This window comes from Bufo gargarizans, chromosome 1, assembly GCF_014858855.1.
Source record: "Bufo gargarizans isolate SCDJY-AF-19 chromosome 1, ASM1485885v1, whole genome shotgun sequence".
Classification (NCBI taxonomy): Eukaryota; Metazoa; Chordata; class Amphibia; order Anura; family Bufonidae; genus Bufo; species Bufo gargarizans.
This window is the reverse complement of record NC_058080.1, coordinates 371,010,901-371,035,299: the sequence shown is the minus strand read 5'-3', so window position 1 is coordinate 371,035,299 and position 24,399 is coordinate 371,010,901.

The window sequence follows — 24,399 nt, the reverse complement described above, 5'->3', positions numbered from 1 at the left end:
CACGATCCGTAGCTGAATACGCCATTGAGTTTCGTACCCTGGCAGCAGAGGTGGGCTGGAATAATGAGGCTCTGGTCGCTGCTTTCTCTCATGGTCTCTCGGATGCCTTGAAGGATGAGGTTGCAGCTAAGGACCTACCAGTGGAGCTCGAGTCTCTTATTTCTTTCCTGATTTTGATTGACACCAGACTCAGGGAGAGACCTTCCTTTAAGGAGAGCCTGCGGAGGTCTCCTAACAGATTGGCGCCTACGTTTGCTGTCCCACCCGTGCCTCCCTCTCCTCCCACGCCTCCTGGGGATGACTTGTCTGGGGGTGAACCCATGCAGCGGGGGTTTGCTCGCCTGTCTGAGGGGGAGAGGGTACTCCGGAGACGCGAGGGCCGATGCATGTACTGTGGTCTCGGTGGGCATTTTCGGTTGGCATGTCCGAACCGTCCGGGAGAACGCTCGCACCTGAGATCCTGTCGGGGGCAGATCTTGGGTGGAGTCTCCTCGTCCCCGGTTTCCCGTGTTGACAAACCACTGATCACGGTTGTCCTCTCCTGGGTCGGGGGCTCGGTGACGACCCAGGCGTTGGTGGACTCTGGTGCTGGTGGTTTGTTCATTGATAGAGTGTTCGTTGCCGCCAATTCCATTCCTCTGCAGCCTCGAGGTTCCCCACTGGCTCTTGAGGCGATAGACGGCAGACCCCTTCTGCCGCCACACGTGACTCATGAGACCCTTCCAGTGGGGATAGCCATTGGTGCCGTTCACAGAGAGTCGGTCTGTCTCCAGGTTATTTCGTCTCCACACTACTCGGTGGTCTTGGGGTACCCCTGGCTCCAGAAGCATAATCCGACTTTCGATTGGAGATCGGTCGAGATCCTCTCGTGGTCACCGCAGTGTGGGGCTAGTTGCATCCATGGGCCTGTCAAGTTGCTGTGTACTTCCTCGGACTCTCTGTTGCCTCCTGAATACGAAGAGTACCGGGATGTATTCGATAAGGTGCGCGCGGTTGCCCTACCTCCGCACCGCCCATACGATTGTGCCATAGAGTTACAATCCGGTGCCGTTCCTCCTCGTGGCAAAGTCTATCCACTGTCGGTAGCGGAGAACGAGGCCATGGAGGAGTACGTGAGGGAGGCGCTTTCACGCGGACACATTCGCAAATCCTCGTCCCCGGCAGGGGCTGGATTTTTCTTTGTGAAAAAGAAGGGCGGCGAGTTGAGGCCTTGCATCGATTACAGGGGTCTCAATCGCATCACGATCAAGAACGCTTACCCGATACCCTTGATTTCCGAGCTGTTCGATCGCCTCAAAGGGGCCACGGTCTTTACCAAACTCGACCTGAGGGCGGCATATAACCTGGTAAGGATCAAGGCGGGCGATGAGTGGAAGACCGCGTTTAACACCAGGACCGGTCATTATGAATCCTTGGTTATGCCCTTTGGGTTGTGCAATGCGCCCGCAGTCTTCCAGGAATTCATCAACGATGTTTTCCGTGACCTGTTGCAGCAGTGTGTGGTGGTCTATTTGGATGACATCTTGGTATATTCTGCATCCATGGAGGCCCACATTCTGGATGTCAGACGAGTGTTGCAACGCTTACGAGAGAACAAGCTGTTCGGTAAGCTTGAGAAATGCGAATTTCACCGATCCCAGGTAACCTTCTTAGGTTACATCATTTCCGCTGAGGGGTTCTCCATGGATCCTGAGAAGGTTTCGGCTGTCTTACAGTGGCCCCAGCCCAGTGGGCTTCGTGCCCTGCAGCGCTTTTTGGGCTTCGCCAATTATTATCGGAAGTTCATCAGGGACTTTTCCATGCTAGCCAAGCCTCTCACGGATCTGACCAGGAAGGGCAGTAATCCTCAGGTCTGGCCGCTCGAGGCCATCCGAGCTTTTGAGGCTCTAAAGTCCGCCTTTGTGTCGGCTCCGATTCTGTCGCATCCCAACCCTGGGTTGCCTTTTGTCCTCGAGGTGGACGCGTCTGAGACGGGAGTAGGCGCCCTCCTGTCTCAGCGTAGAACACCAGAGGGCCCTCTGCTTCCTTGTGGGTTTTACTCCCGGAAACTGTCTTCCGCTGAGTGCAACTATCAGATTGGTGACAGGGAGTTATTGGCCATCGTGCAGGCCCTTAAAGAATGGAGGCACTTGCTCGAGGGCTCGGTGGTTCCGGTTCTCATCCTGACGGACCACAAGAATCTGACCTACCTCTCTGAGGCCAAGAGATTGACACCATGTCAGGCCAGATGGGCTCTGTTCTTGTCACGTTTTAATTACGTGGTCTCCTACCTACCCGGCTCCAAGAACATCAGAGCGGATGCCTTATCACGGCAGTACTCCGAGCTGTCCGGGGAGGAGTCGATTCCGACTACGGTCATACCCCCGAATCAGATCCTGGCCGCTATTCGCACCAGCCTGACTTCTCCTCTGGGTGAGCAGATTTTGGCGGCTCAATCTGGTGCTCCCTCCGGGAGACCCAACGGCAGATGTTTTGTGCCTGAGGAGTTACGCACTCGGTTGTTGCGAACCTACCATAACTCCAAGGCCGCGGGGCACCCTGGAAAGAATCAGCTGTCCTGGGCGGTTTCACGTCTGTTCTGGTGGCCTTCTCTACGTTCCGACATCGCCGCATATGTAGCGGCATGCTCCGTTTGTGCCCAGAGTAAGTCCCCTCGGCACCTTCCGTTGGGCCTTTTGCAACCCATAGCCACCGGGGAGCGTCCATGGTCACACCTGGGGATGGATTTCATTGTGGACCTCCCTGCATCCCGAGGCCATACGGTCATTCTCATGATTGTGGATCGGTTTTCCAAAATGTGCCACTGTGTTCCTCTCAAGAAGTTACCCTCTGCACAAGAGTTGGCCTCGATTTTTGCCAGGAAGGTCTTCCGGTTGCACGGTTTGCCCAAGGAGATTGTGTCGGATCGGGGGAGTCAGTTTGTGTCCAGGTTCTGGCGCGCCTTTTGCTCCCAGTTGGGGATTCCATCTCTCTTTCTCCTCGGCCTACCACCCTCAGTCCAATGGGGCCGCAGAACGATCCAATCAGGCCTTGGAGCAATTCCTTCGTTGCTATGTCTCCGATCACCAAGACAATTGGGTTGACCTCCTGCCTTGGGCTGAGTTTGCCAGGAACACGGCGGTGAACTCTTCCTCTGGGACGTCTCCCTTCATGGCCAATTATGGGTTCCAACCTGCCGTGTTACCGGAGGTATTCTCTCCCCAGGATACTCCGGCTGTGGAGGATCACCTTTCCGTCCTACGTGCTTCTTGGGTACAGATCCAGAGGTCCCTTGAGGTCTCTGCGCAGCGCCAGAAACTCCAGGCTGATCGCAGACGAGCGCCCGCTCCTTCCTACCAGGTCGGAGACCGCGTATGGTTGTCCACCCGCAACCTCAACCTTCGAGTGCCCACTCCCAAGCTGGCGCCTCGCTTTGTTGGTCCCTTCCGAGTGCTTCGCAGGGTAAACCCGGTAGCCTATGCCCTTGCGCTTCCTCCTGGCATGCGGATCTCCAACGTGTTTCATGTCTCCCTGTTGAAGCCACTGGTGTGTAATCGTTTCACTTCCTCGATTCCTCGGCCTCGTCCGGTCCAAGTGGGCAATCGTGAGGAGTATGAGGTGAGCAATATCCTGGACTCACGCCTGGTCCGCGGCCGGGTGCAGTTTTTGGTCCATTGGCGTGGTTATGGTCCAGAGGAGCGTTCCTGGGTTCCCTCCGCAGATGTCCATGCTCCTGTCTTGCTCCGAGCCTTCCACGCACGCTTCCCTCAGAAACCGTTCCTTACTCCGCGGAGGAGGGGCCCTTGAGGGGGAGGTACTGTCATGGTCTTACCTCCTTGCTGTTCCCTTCGTTTGACATGTGCTGGCGGCCATCTTGGTTTCTGGGTTTTCTTGTAGCCTCCCACCCTGCGGCTCCTCCTTCCCACTGGGAGGAGCTGGATGCCCAGCTCATATATATAGGAGGTCTGTGGCTTCAGTTCCTTGCTTGGTCCTCCTGTGTTCACATGCTTCCAAGACTGCTGCTGCTTCTGGTTCCTGATCCTGGCCTCGTCTGACTACCCCGTTGATTCCTGATTCCGGCTTCGTCTGACTACCCCGTTGGTTCCTGATTCCGGCTTCGTCTGACTACCCCGTTGGTTCCTGTTCCTGGCTTCGTCTGACTACCCTTCTGGTTCCTGACCTCTGTCTCCGCAAGACCCTGCTTCGGTTTAGCCATCCGTTCGGACTTTGCTTACGGCTTGCTCTTCAATAAAACCTTCTTATTTTCCACTTATCTCTGTTGTACGTCTGGTTCATGGTTCCATGACACTCTATCGCCTTATCAGACATGCTTTTAGATATACAAGGCGTAAGAGGAGCAGTGCTAGAAACTAGATTTGCTGTAGATTATCTGTTACTGAAACATAATATAGGATGTCAAGATTTTAAAGGAATGTGTTGCTTTAATTTATCTGATCATTCCAGATCAATCCAGTCCCATATTCAAGCGTTACATGAAATTGCTAATAATATCAGTAAAGATGTTGATTCATCCTTTTGGTGGGACTGGTTATTGAGCTGGCTGCCGGATTTGAGTTGGTTATGATTATTGATCAGTATTATAATTATAATTGCTTCCTTGATTGCCATATGTTGTTGTATCCAATGTAGCCCGTCCTTCATACAGATGTTTTGTGTAATTTGTCCAAAACCCACAGACCCTGGACAATCATATGCTACTTACCTCTCTATGAGAGAAAGAAGATAAGTCATATTCATGACTTAAGAGGGGATTGAAGGGTTAAATAGAATTAGCTGTATGAAGGACAGGAGGTTGGGTGACATCATATTAGAGGGTGACTCATTTACATTTACCTTCTGTCTGTATAAGGAAATGTTCCTAGTCAGCATTATTATAATGAGAGCTGCAGCTGTTCTTGTATGTATGGATGGATGTATATATAGACCTGTATTGTAAGGAATAAATAGAACTGTTACTGACATCATACTGCATTTGTCACTGATAAGTTCTCCAGGCCTGTCTTCGGGGACAAAGGAAGGAATCAAGGTGCATTGAGAAGGAAATACCCTTTCAGGTATCAGGGCTGCGGGTAGTCTACTCACCGGTGCATCATCCATTTGTTCGTTCTGCAATTCTTCTAAACATAGTGAACATAGTGTCCTCCGTGCCACCCCTATGATACAACTTCTTAAAAATTTGTTTTTTTGCAAACATCTGTAAGTCCTTTACCGCTGTAAATAGATTAAATCCGGTTTTGGGGATAAAATTAAGACCCAAACTCAACACCTCCAATTGCTCATTACTCAGAATATGATTAGATAAATGAATTACCTGTAGGCGTTGATTATTAGGATCACCGGTACCCTGGAATCTCCTTGTTGGTGGGCGACTTCTCGCTACTTCATTCCGTTTTCTCCCATATCGTGTGGCATATGTTCTCATATTTGAGTCTGAGTTACTTGCCTCGTTATCGGTTGAGAGGAGTGACGACATAGATGCACTTCTGCTCCGTGGTTCGGCCCTCTTCTGTTTCCACTTGTAAATCCTGTTCTGATCCAGGTCCTGTAAATCTCTTTGAAATTTACTGGTCTTTCTTTCCTTAATTTGTTTCTCCCATTATTTGAAAGCTTCATCGACCTCATTTTGACTTAGTTGTTCTTCCAAATTCTTCAGTTCATTATCAACCTCTGCAAGCATCATGTCATTTGTGATAATGAGAGTCTGCATGAATGTCAAGGAACATAGATTGCAGGCTTCTTCCCATTTAGTATTTTTTTTTTTTTTTTTTTTTGTCAGACCCCTTTTTTTTTTTTTTTTCTTTTTATTGGGAAAACTACAAAACATTTACAATAAAAAATTTATTACAGTCTCTCAATTCTTAGTAACCCAAGTGATTATATGTGCGTATATTCCACTCATCTTTTCAAAATATTTAGAAAACCCTCCCCTCCCTCCCTCCCAGTTTGTGGTGCGTCAAAGTAGGACCCTTATATATAAAACAACTTGATCTCAGCTAACCAGACCTCCAACCACCCCATATCCTGGTCCATTGATATTCATTTTCCCTCCGTCTGTATAAAATTTTTCGTAGTTCATTACCTTATCAATTAAATTTATCCATGTGTTTTTGTTTGGAGTAGATCGGGCAAACCAGGTGCGGCTGATCAAAACTCTAGCCAACATCAATACTCTACTCAAAAGAATCTTTTGATACTTATGATTTTTTAATTTGGAGAGATCATTGAGAATAAATAGTTGTGGTTCAAAAGGAATTCGAATTTTTAGTTTACACATAATATAGTTATTGATACCGTTCCAGTAGTTTATAAGTTCTGGACAGGTCCATATCATATGGAGAAAGTCTGCTCCTACAGTGTCACATTTGGGACAGTTGGACGTGTCTCTTAACCCACATTTGTTCATCCACAATGGAGTAATATATAATCTGTGGCAGATATAAAATTGTATCAGGACATGGTTAAAGTTCTGGGATAGTGAAGATAGATTCCCAAAAATATTATCCCACCCTTCTATTTGTACATTCGGACAGTCCACCTCCCACGCTTTTTGTCCTGGAGAGTGTATGTCACTAAACCGTGCTTTAAGTAATAACTTATATATATTTGAAATTTTTATTCTGGAATGTGTACCTCCTACCCAATCATTCAAAAAGGATACATTATCTATATCCAACAGCCGCTTATCATCCAAGCTGGATAACACAGAACGCAATTGGAAATACCTAAACCATGAAAGATTTTTTAAATTTTGTATCATTTCTATATAGGATTTAATTTCTCTATCTTTAACTACCTGTGAGATATATAAAATTTTATTCTTCTGCCAAAATGTGTCAGCTGCAATTTCATCCAGCCTTTGTAAATACAAATTATGCCAAAGAGGCGTAAATGTAAGTGAACCCTTAACTTTCAACCATGTCCTAGTTGTAGCCCACACCTTAAGGAGTAGTTTTATAGTCTCTCTGTAGCCTTGCTCATAGCTCTTCAATAGGCCAGATTCCAACAAGGAAAAAATATTATTGTGGGCATGACTATTTACCAACTTCCCCAGTAGTGCGCTATGCTCTGATTCATAGCACCTCAATAGCTGGGCTGCAATAAAGTATCCCTTAAAGTAGGGGAGATTTAAACCCCCGCACTCCACTGATCTATACAAATACTCCAACTTAATTCGAACTCGCTTTCTTCCCCATATTAAATCATTAATTAGTCTCTCTATAAGTTTAAAATGTTTGTCTTGTATCCAAATAGGTGTATTCCTGAGCACATAGAGCAATTGTGGTAATATCACCATTTTGACTAGTGAAACTCGATCAGCTCTAGATAGGGGAAGTTTCAGCCAAATTCCTATTTTAGCTCTGATCTTTACTATTATGGGGATCAAATTAAGTTCTACAAAATTTTCGACCCGAGGCGATATCGTCAAACCCAAATATTGAAAAGTATCAACAATATCCAACTGTGTAACAGGAATCTCTTTCTGTGGTAGGGGGTCTATTGGAAGCAGACTAGTCTTGGTCCAGTTTATAAGAAGACCAGAAACCTCACCAAATAATTTAACCATTTGAATAATCCTAGGGAGAGTGGTTTCCGTATGATCTATAAAAAACAGAACATCGTCTGCATATAGTGAGATACGATCTTGTGTTCCTAGCGTACCAAATCCTTTGATCTGATCGTCCTGCCTAATGGCCATCGCAAGGGGTTCGATATATATATCAAATAATAAGGGAGATAGTGGGCAACCCTGACGGGTGCCTCTGTTTAACTCGATACTGCTACTCAAAATTCCATTAAGACTCAATTTAGCCCTTGGAGATCCATACAATAGCCTAAGAGTACGTATAAACCTCTCTCCAAAGCCCATCCTAGCAAGAACCTTCCAGAGGAAACGCCACTCCACCCTGTCAAAGGCCTTAGAGGCATCTAATGACAGGATGGAGCGGGCGGTCCCCCCAGGGGCCTGGATATTAGAAAAGAGCCGGTGTAGATTATAATGTGTACCCTTATTTTTAATGAAACCGCTCTGATCCGGATGGACTATGGAGGAGATGACCCCAGAGAGCCTTGTAGCAAGGACCCTCGCCAAAAGCTTTACATCTGCATTAAGCAGTGAAATTGGTCTGTAAGATTCTAAATCTAGAGGGTCCTTGCCTTTTTTTGGAATTAGTATCACTGTAGCCTCCATCATTGAATCTGGCAACCTCCCATCCTCCATTGATTCAGTAAAGACCTCCAGTAATCTAGGAAAAATACAGTCCCCATATTTGCTATAAAATTCATATGGAAGCCCGTCTGAACCAGGAGTAGAATTAGGTGAACATAATTTAATAGCTCCCTCAAGTTCCTTAATTGAGACCTCCAGTTCTAATGCTTTCTTTTGGTTCTCAGTAATAGTTGAAAAGTTAATCCTATCTAGGTAGAGATCTATCTTATCGTCTGTAATATTAGAATCAGCCTTATACATATCAAGAAAATAATCAAAAAAGGCCTTCTCCACCGGACCCTGACCAGTAACTGTTCTACCATCCCTCACTCGAACCTTCTCTATATGTTTTTTAGGTTGTTGATTGGAGATTACTCTGGAGAGTAGCCTACCGGGTCGCCCAGAATCAGTAAAATATTTTTGCCCTTTAAAGAAAAGATTCTGTTGAGCTTTATCCAGTAAAAAATTAGCATATATTTGTGTGGCTTTTTGCATATTTTCCCTATTTTTCTCCGTCTTATTTATATGGAAGGATTCTGTCGCTAAGATCACATGTTTCTCTAGATTTTTCTGTTTTTTTCCATATTCTCTTCTAAGATTCGTGATATTACTAACCATCAATCCCCTCATGTACGCCTTAAAGGTATCCCATACCACTTGAATTTTTGCTGAGCCGTCGTTGATATCCCAGAATCGGCCTATTTCATTTCGAATTATTTCATGTGTCTTTATGACTGATAGCCAGTAAGGGTTTAGTCTAAAGGGAGGTTTTGATATATATCTATCCTGAGAGAAGCATAATTCAAGTACTAACGGGGAGTGATCAGATATTGACCTTGTTTCATATTTCATTCGTTTTATCAATTTCATATATTTGCTATTTATCAGTACTAGGTCAATTCTAGACAATGATTTACCTGCTTTACTAAAACATGAAAAAACCCTTTTCCCCTGTCCCAGATATTCCCAAGCGTCCTCAAATCCAGCCTCCAGGCAGAACCGTGCGAGGGGGGACCCCTGGACCGTACTGTCACCCCTAGCACTCATAGAGACCCTATCACGTAAAGGATCGATGACACAATTAAAATCACCAATAATCAATGTTGGACATTCTGGCCATTTATCCATGAATAATAGAAGAGAGTTAAGAACCAGAAGAGAAAATGGCGGAGGGATATAGACAAAGGCCAAAATACATAACTCTCCCCCTAACCTGCAATATAGAAAAATAAATCTTCCCTGTTGGTCGACAGAGGATGCCTCACAAACGAAGTCAATAAGTCTATGTATCAACACCGTAACACCTCTCGAGTAATTGGAGAGGGTAGAATGATACGTATGCACAGCCCATCCCCTGTCGACCACTCTAGTGGTCTCCTCAGTAAGATGGGTCTCGAGCAAACATACTATTGCTGGTAGATGGGCCTGAGTCAAGTCAAAAACCGCTTGTCTCTTACCTCTTTCCCCCAAACCACGTACATTCCAAGAAAAAATTCTAATCATCGTCATCAACAATGGTTAAATGGAAGATTAGGAGAGAGGGAAAAAGGAGAAAACAAGATGGAAAAAGAGAATAATAAACTGAAAAAAAAGGGAACCACACCTACTTTGACGCACCACAACCCAACCCCCCCCCCCTCACCCCCCTCCCACAGGCAACCCACCACATATTGTAGTAGATTTCTTTCCTATGACCAACCCTCGACCCTCCCCCCAGTCAACCACCCCCACACCGCCATTTTGAAGCAAAGAAGACTACATTTAGGGGTATGAGCCCCTTATATTACTAATTATTCCCGTCAATTCATAACCCAATTGAGTCATCGATTGTTTCGCTCAATCCAGTCCGCGGCTTCTTCTGAGGTATCAAAAAAAAAAGTTTTATCTTCAAAAATAATCCGCAGTTTGGCCGGGAATATAAGAGAATATTTAATATCCCTCTCTCTTAGCTTCTTTTTAACAATCATGAATGTGCGTCTCTTTTCTTGTATTTCTTTCGAAAAGTCAGGAAAAAAGGCCAGTCTAATCCCGTTATACACAACCGGTGAGGATTCCCTCGCCCTTCTCAGGAGGACATCTCTGTCCCCTGAAGTCAGTGACTTAGCAAGGATTGTCCGAGGTTGTCTCCCTGGAATTGGTTTTCCTCCTGGGACCCGATGAGCTCTTTCAATCATGAAAAGAGGAGAAAATGACTCTTTACCAAAGTTCTCAAGAATTAGTTTCTGTACAAATTCGGTTGGATTTTTTCCTTCCTCACCCTCTGGAATCCCTATTATTCTCACGTTATATCTTCGTGACCTATCTTCAAGGTCCACTACCTTTTTCTTCAGGAGATTATTTTCCACTTTAAGTATAGAAACTTCCGTATTTATTTTTTTGGATTCCTTCTGTATAAGGGTGACAGAACTTTCAAGGGTGTTGAGTCTGTCTCGCATTTTGGTCAATTCATCTTTTATTAGTCCCACATCAACTTGAATAGATCCAAGTTGGGTTGTAACCACCTGTATTAAATCTCCGTTCTGTTTAACCGCTAGGAGTATTTCTTCCAGCGGGGACGAATTGTCATCAGGGATAACTTCCCCCATTATTCCATCCTCCTCCTCAGGGTATCTAGCGCCTTTTTGTATTTCTCGCTCAGTTACCTCTAATTCATAATTTTTTTTTTCAGAGAATTCCTTTTGTCCGCCCCTCGTATTGACCCTTGGGGATTTCAGAAACTGGTCAAGTTTTGTTGGTTCAGCCGTTCTAGACCCATGTTTCTGACCTGATAGATCGGTCGAACGCCTTGGGGCTTTTGGGCCCATATCTTATTCCTCTTTATTTTTTTTTATTTTTTTTTTTTTTTTTAATATATATTTTTTAGATATTTATTTGATTTTTTTTTCCCCTTATTCCGCCTCCTTTCTCTCTTTTAAATATATACCTTTTTTTTTTTTTTTTTTTGCTCTCCTTCTTTCTCTTTTTTTTTTTTTTTGTTCCTTTTCTTTTTCTTTTTTTTTTCCTTTTTTTTTTCCTTATCCCCCTTTTCCTTTTTTTTTTTTTCCTTTTTTTTTTTCAGTGCCTTCTTCTTAGTTCTTGTTTTTTTTCCCTTTTTTTTTTCACTCTTCCCTTTTTTTTTATTTTTTTATGTCCACTCTTCTTTATACTCTTTCTCCTCTTATTTCCTTTTTTTTTTATTTTTTATTTTTTATTTTTTCCCCCTTCTCCAGCTTATATTTTAGACTTTAAAGTTGGCTTTCTTGTGATCTTATGATCAAATGCAGCTTATAATCATATGCAATCATACACAACTTATTCAAAGTCCGTTCAAGGTTAGTTGGAGTCAGCAGTTTATAGGGAGGTTAGTCACTAGAGGAGAGAAGCTTATAGCTTCTTCAAAAAACCATCAGATATGAGGGAACACAAGGTTACTCACTGACATCAGAGCAAGGGGGGGTAGCGGATCAGGCAGGAACCGGAGGCACACTCCACGGAGGTAAAGGAGAGAAAACCTCCAGACGGCAAAACTGTTCACAGTGAAATGGAGAGCAGGAAAGGAGGCAGGTAGCGGCAGCATCAAGCACGGCACAATCAAGAAAGAGCCGGAGGCAGCCTGAACCTAACAGCCGATATCAGCAGCGTGGCAGGCTTTGGGCAAAAGGCAGCAGCGCTGATCACACGGTCCCGGTCACAGAGAGGGTAGATGGAGGATTCGGCACACAGACGCCAGCATACTCGAAGCGGCAGCGAGGTAGCAGAGCAGCGGGGAGAGCCGGGAGCGCGACGTCCACTACGTCATCACGTCACCACCTGTATTAGTATTAAGTTGTTCCGTGCCAAGATTATGGGACGGAAAAACTTGTACTCTTAGGCCACGCGGGATCAAATTCCTCATAATGTACTGCTCCAGTGATGTTCTATTCCACCAAATTTTTAGGCGTCTATGTGAAAGATTTTTAAATTTCACCTTAAGTTCCCGTGAATTCCTCTGTTCCACATCCTGTGAGCGACAGATGCCGCTATTAAAAATACTTTCTGCCTGGGACGTCCACGAGGCCTCCCGGACTGAAAAATCCATTATAATTGATACTGAATATCTGCAAAGAGAATAAATTCACTTGACAGGAATACACACCCAAATCGCGAAGTGAATAAACCCCCGGTATTGTTGCTGTCCAGACTAACTATAAGTATTTACCCAAAACTAGACTCAGAACAGCATAAATTATAGAAATACAAAATCTTGTATTGGACATACACTTGTATAAAACATAGAAATCCATATACATAAGCAGCATTACATCACACAGGATGATCTCCACAGGTCTGTCACATTGTGTTACATATAACTTTGCAATAAGAATTCCCAAGCTGTAAGGAAAGGTAATCAATACCAGCCTTTAGTCAATATATATATAAATTGCATAGTGCCTCAACTAAACATAGGGACATAGGGAAAAGATATGCAGTAAAGGTAAATACAGACCAAACAGTCCTGGATCCCAACACGTGTTTCGCGGTCGTTTCTCAAGGGATACAGATCATATATACTCTGCAAATTAGGTGAATAAAAATCACATGGGCTGCAAATTAACATCTAGAGGCAAAAACCGGAAGTGCGATGCGTTCCACACTAGAATGCATCGCATCACTTCCGGTTCCGTCAGTGTCCGGACACTTCTCTTATTCCTCCTAATCTAAAACCAATGATGGGGCAGAAAACACACACACATACATTTAAAACCGAAGGGGGTAAAAAATGGTGATAAAACTGTGTGGGGATCAAGCGGAGACTGGCAGAAGTAGATCGCTCCACAAGGGAGCGCATCAAAAAAACGGATATCCGGTATACGTTCCACCGTGGAACACATCGGCCCCAAAACCAGCGGCATAGTCTCCTCCAACCTGAGAGCATAGGACAACCGCAAAATCCCACGAGATCAATGAGATGAGATACATGATGTGTTCCACGCCGGAACGCAAGCGACACTCTGCTGTTAGATTATATCCGAGGTTCATCATTAGTGATGAGTAGGGATGAGCGAACTCGAACTGTATAGTTCGGGTTCGTACCGAATTTTGGGGTGTCCGTGACACGGACCCGAACCCGGACATTTTCGTAAAAGTCCGGGTTCGGGTTCGGTGTTCGTCGCTTTCTTGGCGCTTTTGTGACGCTTTCTTGGCGCTTTTTGAAAGGCTGCAAAGCAGCCAATCAACAAGCGTCATACTACTTGCCCCAAGAGGCCATCACAGCCATGCCTACTATTGGCATGGCTGTGATTGGCCAGAGCACCATGTGACCCAGCCTCTATTTAAGCTGGAGTCACATAGCGCCGCCCGTCACTCTGCTCTGATTAGCGTAGGGAGAGGTTGCGGCTGCGACAGTAGGGCGAGATTAGGCAGATTAACTCCTCCAAAGGACTTGATTAACTGATCGATCTGCAGCTGTGGATCATTGAGCTGCTGATCCTCAATTGCTCACTGTTTTTAGGCTGCCCAGACCGTTTGTCAGTCACATTTTTCTGGGGTGATCGGCGGCCATTTTGTGTCTTGTGGTGCGCCAGCACAAGCTGCGACCAAGTGCATTTAACCCTCAATGGTGTGGTTGTTTTTTGGCTAAAGCCTACATCAGGGTGAAGCTGTCACACCAAGTGCATTTAACCAGCAATAGTCTGTTCATTTTTTGGCCATATACAAAATCAGGGGCAAGCTGCGCCTGTCACCAAGTGCATTTAACCCTCAATGGTGTGGTTGTTTTTTGGCTAAAGCCTACATCAGGGTGAAGCTGTCACACCAAGTGCATTTAACCAGCAATAGTCTGTTCATTTTTTGGCCATATACAAAATCAGGGGCAAGCTGCGCCTGTCACCAAGTGCATTTAACCCTCAATGGTGTGGTTGTTTTTTGGCTAAAGCCTACATCAGGGTGAAGCTGTCACACCAAGTGCATTTAACCAGCAATAGTCTGTTCATTTTTTGGCCATATACAAAATCAGGGGCAAGCTGCGCCTGTCACCAAGTGCATTTAACCCTCAATGGTGTGGTTGTTTTTTGGCTAAAGCCTACATCAGGGTGAAGCTGTCACACCAAGTGCATTTAACCAGCAATAGTCTGTTCATTTTTTGGCCATATACAAAATCAGGGGCAAGCTGCGCCTGTCACCAAGTGCATTTAACCCTCAATGGTGTGGTTGTTTTCTGGCTAAAGCCTACATCAGGGTGAAGCTGTCACACCAAGTGCATTTAACCAGCAATAGTCTGTTTATTTTTTGGCCATATACTACATCAGGGGCAAGCTGCGCCCGTCACCAAGTGCATTTAACCCTCAGTAGTGTGGTTGGTCAAGCTGTGACACCAAGTGCATTTAACCAGCAATAGTCTGTTCATTTTTTGGCCATATACTACATCAGGGGCAAGCTGCGCCCGTCACCAAGTGCATTTAACCAGCAATAGTGTGGTTATTTTTTGGCCATATCCCAGTCTAATTCTGTCACTAAATCCATACCGGTCACCCAGCGCCTAAATACTAGGCCTCAAATTTATATCCCGCTAAATCTCTCGTTACCGCTGTCCTGTTGTAGCTGGGAAAGTTATTTAGTGTCCGTCAAAGCACATTTTTTGTTCTGGGTTGAAGTACAATTCCCAATTTAGCAATTTCATAATTTAGTGGTTTCTGCTATATCAGAGCTATTTGAAATCTATCCCTAAAAGGGTATATAATATTCAAGGTGCACATTGGGTCATTCAGAATAACTTCACACACACCCGCTACTGTGTATTTTCAAGTCTAATTCTGTCACTAAACCCATACCTGTCACCCAGCGCCTAAATACTAGGCCTCAAATTTATATCCTGCTAAATCTCTCGTTACCGCTGTCCTGTTGTAGCTGGGAAAGTTATTTAGTGTCCGTCAAAGCACATTTTTTGTTCTGGGTTGAAATACAATTCCCAATTTAGCAATTTCATAATTTAGTGGTTTCTGCTATATCAGAGCTATTTGAAATCTATCCCTAAAAGGGTAGATCATATTGAAGGTGCACATAGGGTCATTCAGAATAACTTCACACACACCCGCTACTGTGTATTTCCAAGTCTAATTCTGTCACTAAACCCATACCTGTCACCCAGCGCCTAAATACTAGGCCTCAAATTTATATCCCGCTAAATCTCTCGTTACCGCTGTCCTGTTGTAGCTGGGAAAGTTATTTAGTGTCCGTCAAAGCACATTTTTTGTTCTGGGTTGAAGTACAATTCCCAATTTAGCAATTTCATAATTTAGTGGTTTCTGCTATATCAGAGCTATTTGAAATCTATCCCTAAAAGGGTATATAATATTCAAGGTGCACATTGGGTCATTCAGAATAACTTCACACACACCCGCTACTGTGTATTTCCAAGTCTAATTCTGTCACTAAACCCATACCTGTCACCCAGCGCCTAAATACTAGGCCTCAAATTTATATCCTGCTAAATCTCTCGTTACCGCTGTACTGTTGTTGCTTGGAAAGATATTTAGTGTCCGTCAAAGCACATTTTTTGTTCTGGGTTGAAGTACAATTCCCAATTTAGCAATTTCATAATTTAGTGGTTTCTGCTATATCAGAGCTATTTGAAATCTATCCCTAAAAGGGTATATAATATTCAAGGTGCACATTGGGTCATTCAGAATAACTTCACACACACCCGCTACTGTGTATTTCAAGTCTAATTCTGTCACTAAACCCATACCTGTCACCCAGCGCCTAAATACTAGGCCTCAAATTTATATCCTGCTAAATCTCTCGTTACCGCTGTCCTGTTGTAGCTGGGAAAGTTATTTAGTGTCCGTCAAAGCACATTTTTTCTTCTGGGTTGAAATACAATTCCCAATTTAGCAATTTCATAATTTAGTGGTTTCTGCTATATCAGAGCTATTTGAAATCTATCCCTAAAAGGGTAGATAATATTGAAGGTGCACATAGGGTCATTCAGAATAACTTCACACACACCCGCTACTGTGTATTTCCAAGTCTAATTCTGTCACTAAACCCATACCTGTCACCCAGCGCCTAAATACTAGGCCTCAAATTTATATCCCGCTAAATCTCTCGTTACCGCTGTCCTGTTGTAGCTGGGAAAGTTATTTAGTGTCCGTCAAAGCACATTTTTTGTTCTGGGTTGAAGTACAATTCCCAATTTAGCAATTTCATAATTTAGTGGTTTCTGCTATATCAGAGCTATTTGAAATCTATCCCTAAAAGGGTATATAATATTCAAGGTGCACATTGGGTCATTCAGAATAACTTCACACACACCCGCTACTGTGTATTTCCAAGTCTAATTCTGTCACTAAACCCATACCTGTCACCCAGCGCCTAAATACTAGGCCTCAAATTTATATCCTGCTAAATCTCTCGTTACCGCTGTACTGTTGTTGCTGGGAAAGATATTTAGTGTCCGTCAAAGCACATTTTTTGTTCTGGGTTGAAGTACAATTCCCAATTTAGCAATTTCATAATTTAGTGGTTTCTGCTATATCAGAGCTATTTGAAATCTATCCCTAAAAGGGTATATAATATTCAAGGTGCACATTGGGTCATTCAGAATAACTTCACACACACCCGCTACTGTGTATTTCCAAGTCTAATTCTGTCACTAAACCCATACCTGTCACCCAGCGCCTAAATACTAGGCCTCAAATTTATATCCTGCTAAATCTCTCGTTACCGCTGTACTGTTGTTGCTGGGCAAGATATTTAGTGTCCGTCAAAGCACATTTTTTGTTCTGGGTTGAAGTACAATTCCCAATTTAGCAATTTCATAATTTAGTGGTTTCTGCTATATCAGAGCTATTTGAAATCTATCCCTAAAAGGGTATATAATATTCAAGGTGCACATTGGGTCATTCAGAATAACTTCACACACACCCGCTACTGTGTATTTCCAAGTCTAATTCTGTCACTAAACCCATACCTGTCACCCAGCGCCTAAATACTAGGCCTCAAATTTATATCCTGCTAAATCTCTCGTTACCGCTGTACTGTTGTTGCTGGGCAAGATATTTAGTGTCCGTCAAAGCACATTTTTTGTTCTGGGTTGAAATACAATTCCCAATTTAGCAATTTCATAATTTAGTGGTTTCTGCTATATCAGAGCTATTTGAAATCTATCCCTAAAAGGGTATATAATATTCAAGGTGCACATTGGGTCATTCAGAATAACTTCACACACACCCGCTACTGTGTATTTCCAAGTCTAATTCTGTCACTAAACCCATACCTGTCACCCAGCGCCTAAATACTAGGCCTCAAATTTATATCCCGCTAAATCTGTCCCTAGTGCTGTAGCTGGGCGAGTTATTTAGTGTCCGTTCAAGCACATTTCTTGTTCTGGGTTGAAATACAATTCCCAATTTAGCAATTTCATAATTTAGTGGTTTCTGCTATATCAGAGCTATTTGAAATCTATCCCTAAAAGGGTATATAATATTCAAGGTGCACATAGGGTCATTCAGAATAACTTCACACACCCGCTACTGTGCATTTCCAAATCTAATTCTGTCACTAAACCCATACCTGTCACCCAGCGCCTAAATACTAGGCCTCAAATTTATATCCCGCTAAATCTCTCGTTACCGCTGTCCTGTTGTGGCTGGGAAAGTTATTTAGTGTCCGTCAAAGCACATTTTTTGTTCTGGGTTGAAATACAATTCCCAATTTAGCAATTTCATAATTTAGTCGTTTCTGCTATATCAGAGCTATTTGAAATCTATCCCTAAAAGGGTAGATCATATTGAAGGTGCACATAGGGTCATTCAGAATAACTTCACACACACGCTTCTGTGCATTTCCAAGTCTAATTCTGTCACTAAATCCATACCGGTCACCCAGCGCCTAAATACTAGGCCTCAAATTTATATCCCGCTGAATTTGAATACAATACATTGGGCCAAATAATATATTTGTTGTTGTGGTGAACCATAACAATGAGAAAAACATCTAGTAAGGGACGCGGACGTGGACATGGTCGTGGTGGTGTTAGTGGACCCTCTGGTGCTGGGAGAGGACGTGGCCGTTCTGCCACATCCACACGTCCTAGTGTACCAACTACCTCAGGTCCCAGTAGCCGCCAGAATTTACAGCGATATATGGTGGGGCCCAATGCCGTTCTAAGGATGGTAAGGCCTGAGCAGGTACAGGCATTAGTCAATTGGGTGGCCGACAGTGGATCCAGCACGTTCACATTATCTCCCACCCAGTCTTCTGCAGAAAGCGCACAGATGGCGCCTGAAAACCAACCCCATCAGTCTGTCACATCACCCCCATGCATACCAGGGAAACTGTCTCAGCCTCAAGTTATGCAGCAGTCTCTTATGCTGTTTGAAGACTCCGCTGGCAGGGTTTCCCAAGGGCATCCACCTAGCCCTTCCCCAGCGGTGAAAGACATAGAATGCACTGACGCACAACCACTTATGTTTCCTGATGATGAGGACATGGGAATACCACCTCAGCATGTCTCTGATGATGACGAAACACAGGTGCCAACTGCTGCGTCTTTCTGCAGTGTGCAGACTGAACAGGAGGTCAGGGATCAAGACTGGGTGGAAGACGATGCAGGGGACGATGAGGTCCTAGACCCCACATGGAATGAAGGTCGTGCCACTGACTTTCACAGTTCGGAGGAAGAGGCAGTGGTGAGACCGAGCCAACAGCGTAGCAAAAGAGGGAGCAGTGGGCAAAAGCAGAACACCCGCCGCCAAGAGACTCCGCCTGCTACTGACCGCCGCCATCTGGGACCGAGCACCCCAAAGGCAGCTTCAAGGAGTTCCCTGGCATGGCACTTCTTCAAACAATGTGCTGACGACAAGACCCGAGTGGTTTGCACGCTGTGCCATCAGAGCCTGAAGCGAGGCATTAACGTTCTGAACCTGAGCACAACCTGCATGACCAGGCACCTGCATGCAAAGCATGAACTGCAGTGGAGTAAACACCTTAAAACCAAGGAAGTCACTCAGGCTCCCCCTGCTACCTCTTCTGCTGCTGCCGCCTCGGCCTATTCTGCTGCTGCCGCCTCGGCCTCTTCCTCCGCCTCTGGAGGAACGTTGGCACCTGCCGCCCAGCAAACAGGGGATGTACCACCAACACCACCACCACCACCTCCGTCACCAAGCGTCTCAACCATGTCACACGCCAGCGTTCAGCTCTCCATCTCACAAACATTTGATAGAAAGCGTAAATTCCCACCTAGCCACCCTCGATCCCTGGCCCTGAATGCCAGCATTTCTAAACTACTGGCCTATGAAATGCTGTCATTTAGGCTGGTGGACACAGACAGCTTCAAACAGCTCATGTCGCTTGCTGTCCCACAGTATGTTGTTCCCAGCCGGCACTACTTCTCCAAGAGAGCCGTGCCTTCCCTGCACAACCAAGTATCCGATAAAATCAAGTGTGCACTGCGCAACGCCATCTGTGGCAAGGTCCACCTAACCACAGATACGTGGACCAGTAAGCACGGCCAGGGACGCTATATCTCCCTAACTGCACACTGGGTAAATGTAGTGGCAGCTGGGCCCCAGGCGGAGAGCTGTTTGGCGCACGTCCTTCCGCCGCCAAGGATCGCAGGGCAACATTCTTTGCCTCCTGTTGCCACCTCCTCCTTCTCGGCTTCCTCCTCCTCTTCTTCCACCTGCTCATCCAGTCAGCCACACACCTTCACCACCAACTTCAGCACAGCCCGGGGTAAACGTCAGCAGGCCATTCTGAAACTCATATGTTTGGGGGACAGGCCCCACACCGCACAGGAGTTGTGGCGGGGTATAGAACAACAGACCGACGAGTGGTTGCTGCCGGTGAGCCTCAAGCCCGGCCTGGTGGTGTGTGATAATGGGCGAAATCTCGTTGCAGCTCTGGGACTAGCCAATTTGACGCACATCCCTTGCTTGGCGCATGTGCTGAATTTGGTGGTGCAGAAGTTCATTCACAACTACCCCGACATGTCAGAGCTGCTGCATAAAGTGCGGGCCGTCTGTTCGCGCTTCCGGCGTTCACATCCTGCTGCTGCTCGCCTGTCTGCGCTACAGCGTAACTTCGGCCTTCCCGCTCACCGCCTCATATGCGACGTGCCCACCAGGTGGAACTCCACCTTGCACATGCTGGACAGACTGTGCGAGCAGCAGCAGGCCATAGTGGAGTTTCAGCTGCAGCACGCACGGGTCAGTCGCACTACAGAACAGCACCACTTCACCACCAATGACTGGGCCTCCATGCGAGACCTGTGTGCCCTGTTGCGCTGTTTCGAGTACTCCACCAACATGGCCAGTGGCGATGACACCGTTATCAGCGTTACAATACCACTTCTATGTCTCCTTGAGAAAACACTTAGGGCGATGATGGAAGAGGAGGTGGCCCAGGAGGAGGAGGAGGAGGAGGAGGAAGAGGGGTCATTTTTAGCACTTTCAGGCCAGTCTCTTCGAAGTGACTCAGAGGGAGGTTTTTGGCAACAGCAGAGGCCAGGTACAAATGTGGCCAGCCAGGGCCCACTACTGGAGGACGAGGAGGACGAGGATGAGGAGGAGGTGGAGGAGGATGAGGATGAAGCATGGTCACAGCGGGGTGGCACCCAACGCAGCTCGGGTCCATCACTGGTGCGTGGCTGGGGGGAAAGGCAGGACGATGACGATACGCCTCCCACAGAGGACAGCTTGTCCTTATCCCTGGGCAGCCTGGCACACATGAGCGACTACATGCTGCAGTGCCTGCGCAACGACAGCAGAGTTGCCCACATTTTAACCTGTGCGGACTACTGGGTTGCCACCCTGCTGGATCCACGCTACAAAGACAATGTGCCCACCTTACTTCCTGCACTGGAGCGTGATAGGAAGATGCGCGAGTACAAGCGCACGTTGGTAGACGCGCTACTGAGAGCATTCCCAAATGTCACAGGGGAACAAGTGGAAGCCCAAGGCCAAGGCAGAGGAGGAGCAAGAGGTCGCCAAGGCAGCTGTGTCACGGCCAGCTCCTCTGAGGGCAGGGTTAGCATGGCAGAGATGTGGAAAACTTTTGTCAACACGCCACAGCTAACTGCACCACCACCTGATACGCAACGTGTTAGCAGGAGGCAACATTTCACTAACATGGTGGAACAGTACGTGTGCACACCCCTCCACGTACTGACTGATGGTTCGGCCCCATTCAACTTCTGGGTCTCTAAATTGTCCACGTGGCCAGAGCTAGCCTTTTATGCCTTGGAGGTGCTGGCCTGCCCGGCAGCCAGCGTTTTGTCTGAACGTGTATTCAGCACGGCAGGGGGCGTCATTACAGACAAACGCAGCCGCCTGTCTACAGCCAATGTGGACAAGCTGACGTTCATAAAAATGAACCAGGCATGGATCCCACAGGACCTGTCCGTCCCTTGTCCAGATTAGACATTAACTACCTCCCCATAACCATATATTATTGGACTCCAGGGCACTTCCTCATTCAATCCTATTTTTATTTTCATTTTACCATTATATTGCAAGGCTACCCAAAGTTGAATGAACCTCTCCTCTGCCTGTGTGCTAGGCCTAAATATATGCCAATGGATTGTTGCAGTGGTGGCTGACGTGAAGCCTCATTCTCTGCTATGACATGCAGACTGATTCTCTGGTGACATGAAGCCAGATCCTCTGTTACGGGACCTCTCTCCTCTGCCTGGGTGCTGGGCCTAAATATCTGACAATGGACTGTTGCATTGGTGGCTGACGTGAAGCCTGATTCTCTGCTATGACATGCAGACTAATTCTCTGCTGACATGAAGCCAGATTGTCTGTTACGGGACCTCTCTCCTCTGCCTGGGTGCTGGGCCTAAATTTATGAAAATGGACTGTTGCAGTGGTGGGTGACGTGAAGCCTGATTCTCTGCTATGACATGAAGACTGATTCTCTCCTGACATGAAGCCAGATTGTCTGTTACGGGACCTCTCTCCTCTGCCTGGGTGCTGGGCCTAAATTTATGAAAATGGACTGTTACAGTGGTGGGTGACGTGAAGCCTGATTCTCTGCTATGATATGAAGACTGATTCTCTGCTGACATGAAGCCAGATTGTCTGTTACGGGACCTCTCTCCTCTGCCTGGGTGCTGGGCCTAAATTTATGAAAATGGACTCTTACAGTGGTGGGTGACGTGAAGCCTGATTCTCTGCTATGACATGAAGACTGATTCTCTGCTGACATGAAGCCAGATCCTCTGTTACGGGACCTCTCTCCTCTGCCTGGGTGCTGGGCCTAAATATCTGACAATGGACTGTTGCATTGGTGGCTGACGTGAAGCCTGATTCTCTGCTATGATATGAAGACTGATTCTCTGCTGACATGAAGCCAGATTGTCTGTTACGGGACCTCTCTCCTCTGCCTGTGTGCTAGGCCTAAATATATGCCAATGGATTGTTGCAGTGGTGGCTGACGTGAAGCCTGATTCTCTGCTATGACATGCAGACTGATTCTCTGGTGACATGAAGCCAGATCCTCTGTTACGGGACCTCTCTCCTCTGCCTGGGTGCTGGGCCTAAATTTATGAAAATGGACTGTTGCAGTGGTGGGTGACGTGAAGCCTGATTCTCTGCTATGACATGAAGACTGATTCTCTGCTGACATGAAGCCAGATCCTCTGTTACGGGACCTCTCTCCTCTGCCTGGGTGCTGGGCCTAAATATCTGACAATGGACTGTTGCATTGGTGGCTGACGTGAAGCCTGATTCTCTGCTATGATATGAAGACTGATTCTCTGCTGACATGAAGCCAGATTGTCTGTTACGGGACCTCTCTCCTCTGCCTGTGTGCTAGGCCTAAATATATGCCAATGGATTGTTGCAGTGGTGGCTGACGTGAAGCCTGATTCTCTGCTATGACATGCAGACTGATTCTCTGGTGACATGAAGCCAGATCCTCTGTTACGGGACCTCTCTCCTCTGCCTGGGTGCTGGGCCTAAATTTATGAAAATGGACTGTTGCAGTGGTGGGTGACGTGAAGCCTGATTCTCTGCTATGACATGAAGACTGATTCTCTGCTGACATGAAGCCAGATCCTCTGTTACGGGACCTCTCTCCTCTGCCTGGGTGCTGGGCCTAAATATCTGACAATGGACTGTTGCATTGGTGGCTGACGTGAAGCCTGATTCTCTGCTATGATATGAAGACTGATTCTCTGCTGACATGAAGCCAGATTGTCTGTTACGGGACCTCTCTCCTCTGCCTGTGTGCTAGGCCTAAATATATGCCAATGGATTGTTGCAGTGGTGGCTGACGTGAAGCCTGATTCTCTGCTATGACATGCAGACTGATTCTCTGGTGACATGAAGCCAGATCCTCTGTTACGGGACCTCTCTCCTCTGCCTGGGTGCTGGGCCTAAATTTATGAAAATGGACTGTTGCAGTGGTGGGTGACGTGAAGCCTCATTCTCTGCTATGACATGCAGACTGATTCTCTGCTGACATGAAGCCAGATTGTCTGTTACGGGACCTCTCTCCTCTGCCTGTGTGCTAGGCCTAAATATATGCCAATGGATTGTTGCAGTGGTGGCTGACGTGAAGCCTGATTCTCTGCTATGACATGCAGACTGATTCTCTGGTGACATGAAGCCAGATCCTCTGTTACGGGACCTCTCTCCTCTGCCTGGGTGCTGGGCCTAAATATCTGACAATGGACTGTTGCATTGGTGGCTGACGTGAAGCCTGATTCTCTGCTATGATATGAAGACTGATTCTCTGCTGACATGAAGCCAGATTGTCTGTTACGGGACCTCTCTCCTCTGCCTGTGTGCTAGGCCTAAATATATGCCAATGGATTGTTGCAGTGGTGGCTGACGTGAAGCCTGATTCTCTGCTATGACATGCAGACTGATTCTCTGGTGACATGAAGCCAGATCCTCTGTTACGGGACCTCTCTCCTCTGCCTGGGTGCTGGGCCTAAATTTATGAAAATGGACTGTTGCAGTGGTGGGTGACGTGAAGCCTGATTCTCTGCTATGACATGCAGACTGATTCTCTGGTGACATGAAGCCAGATCCTCTGTTACGGGACCTCTCTCCTCTGCCTGGGTGCTGGGCCTAAATTTATGAAAATGGACTGTTGCAGTGGTGGGTGACGTGAAGCCTCATTCTCTGCTATGACATGCAGACTGATTCTCTGCTGACATGAAGCCAGATTGTCTGTTACGGGACCTCTCTCCTCTGCCTGTGTGCTAGGCCTAAATATATGCC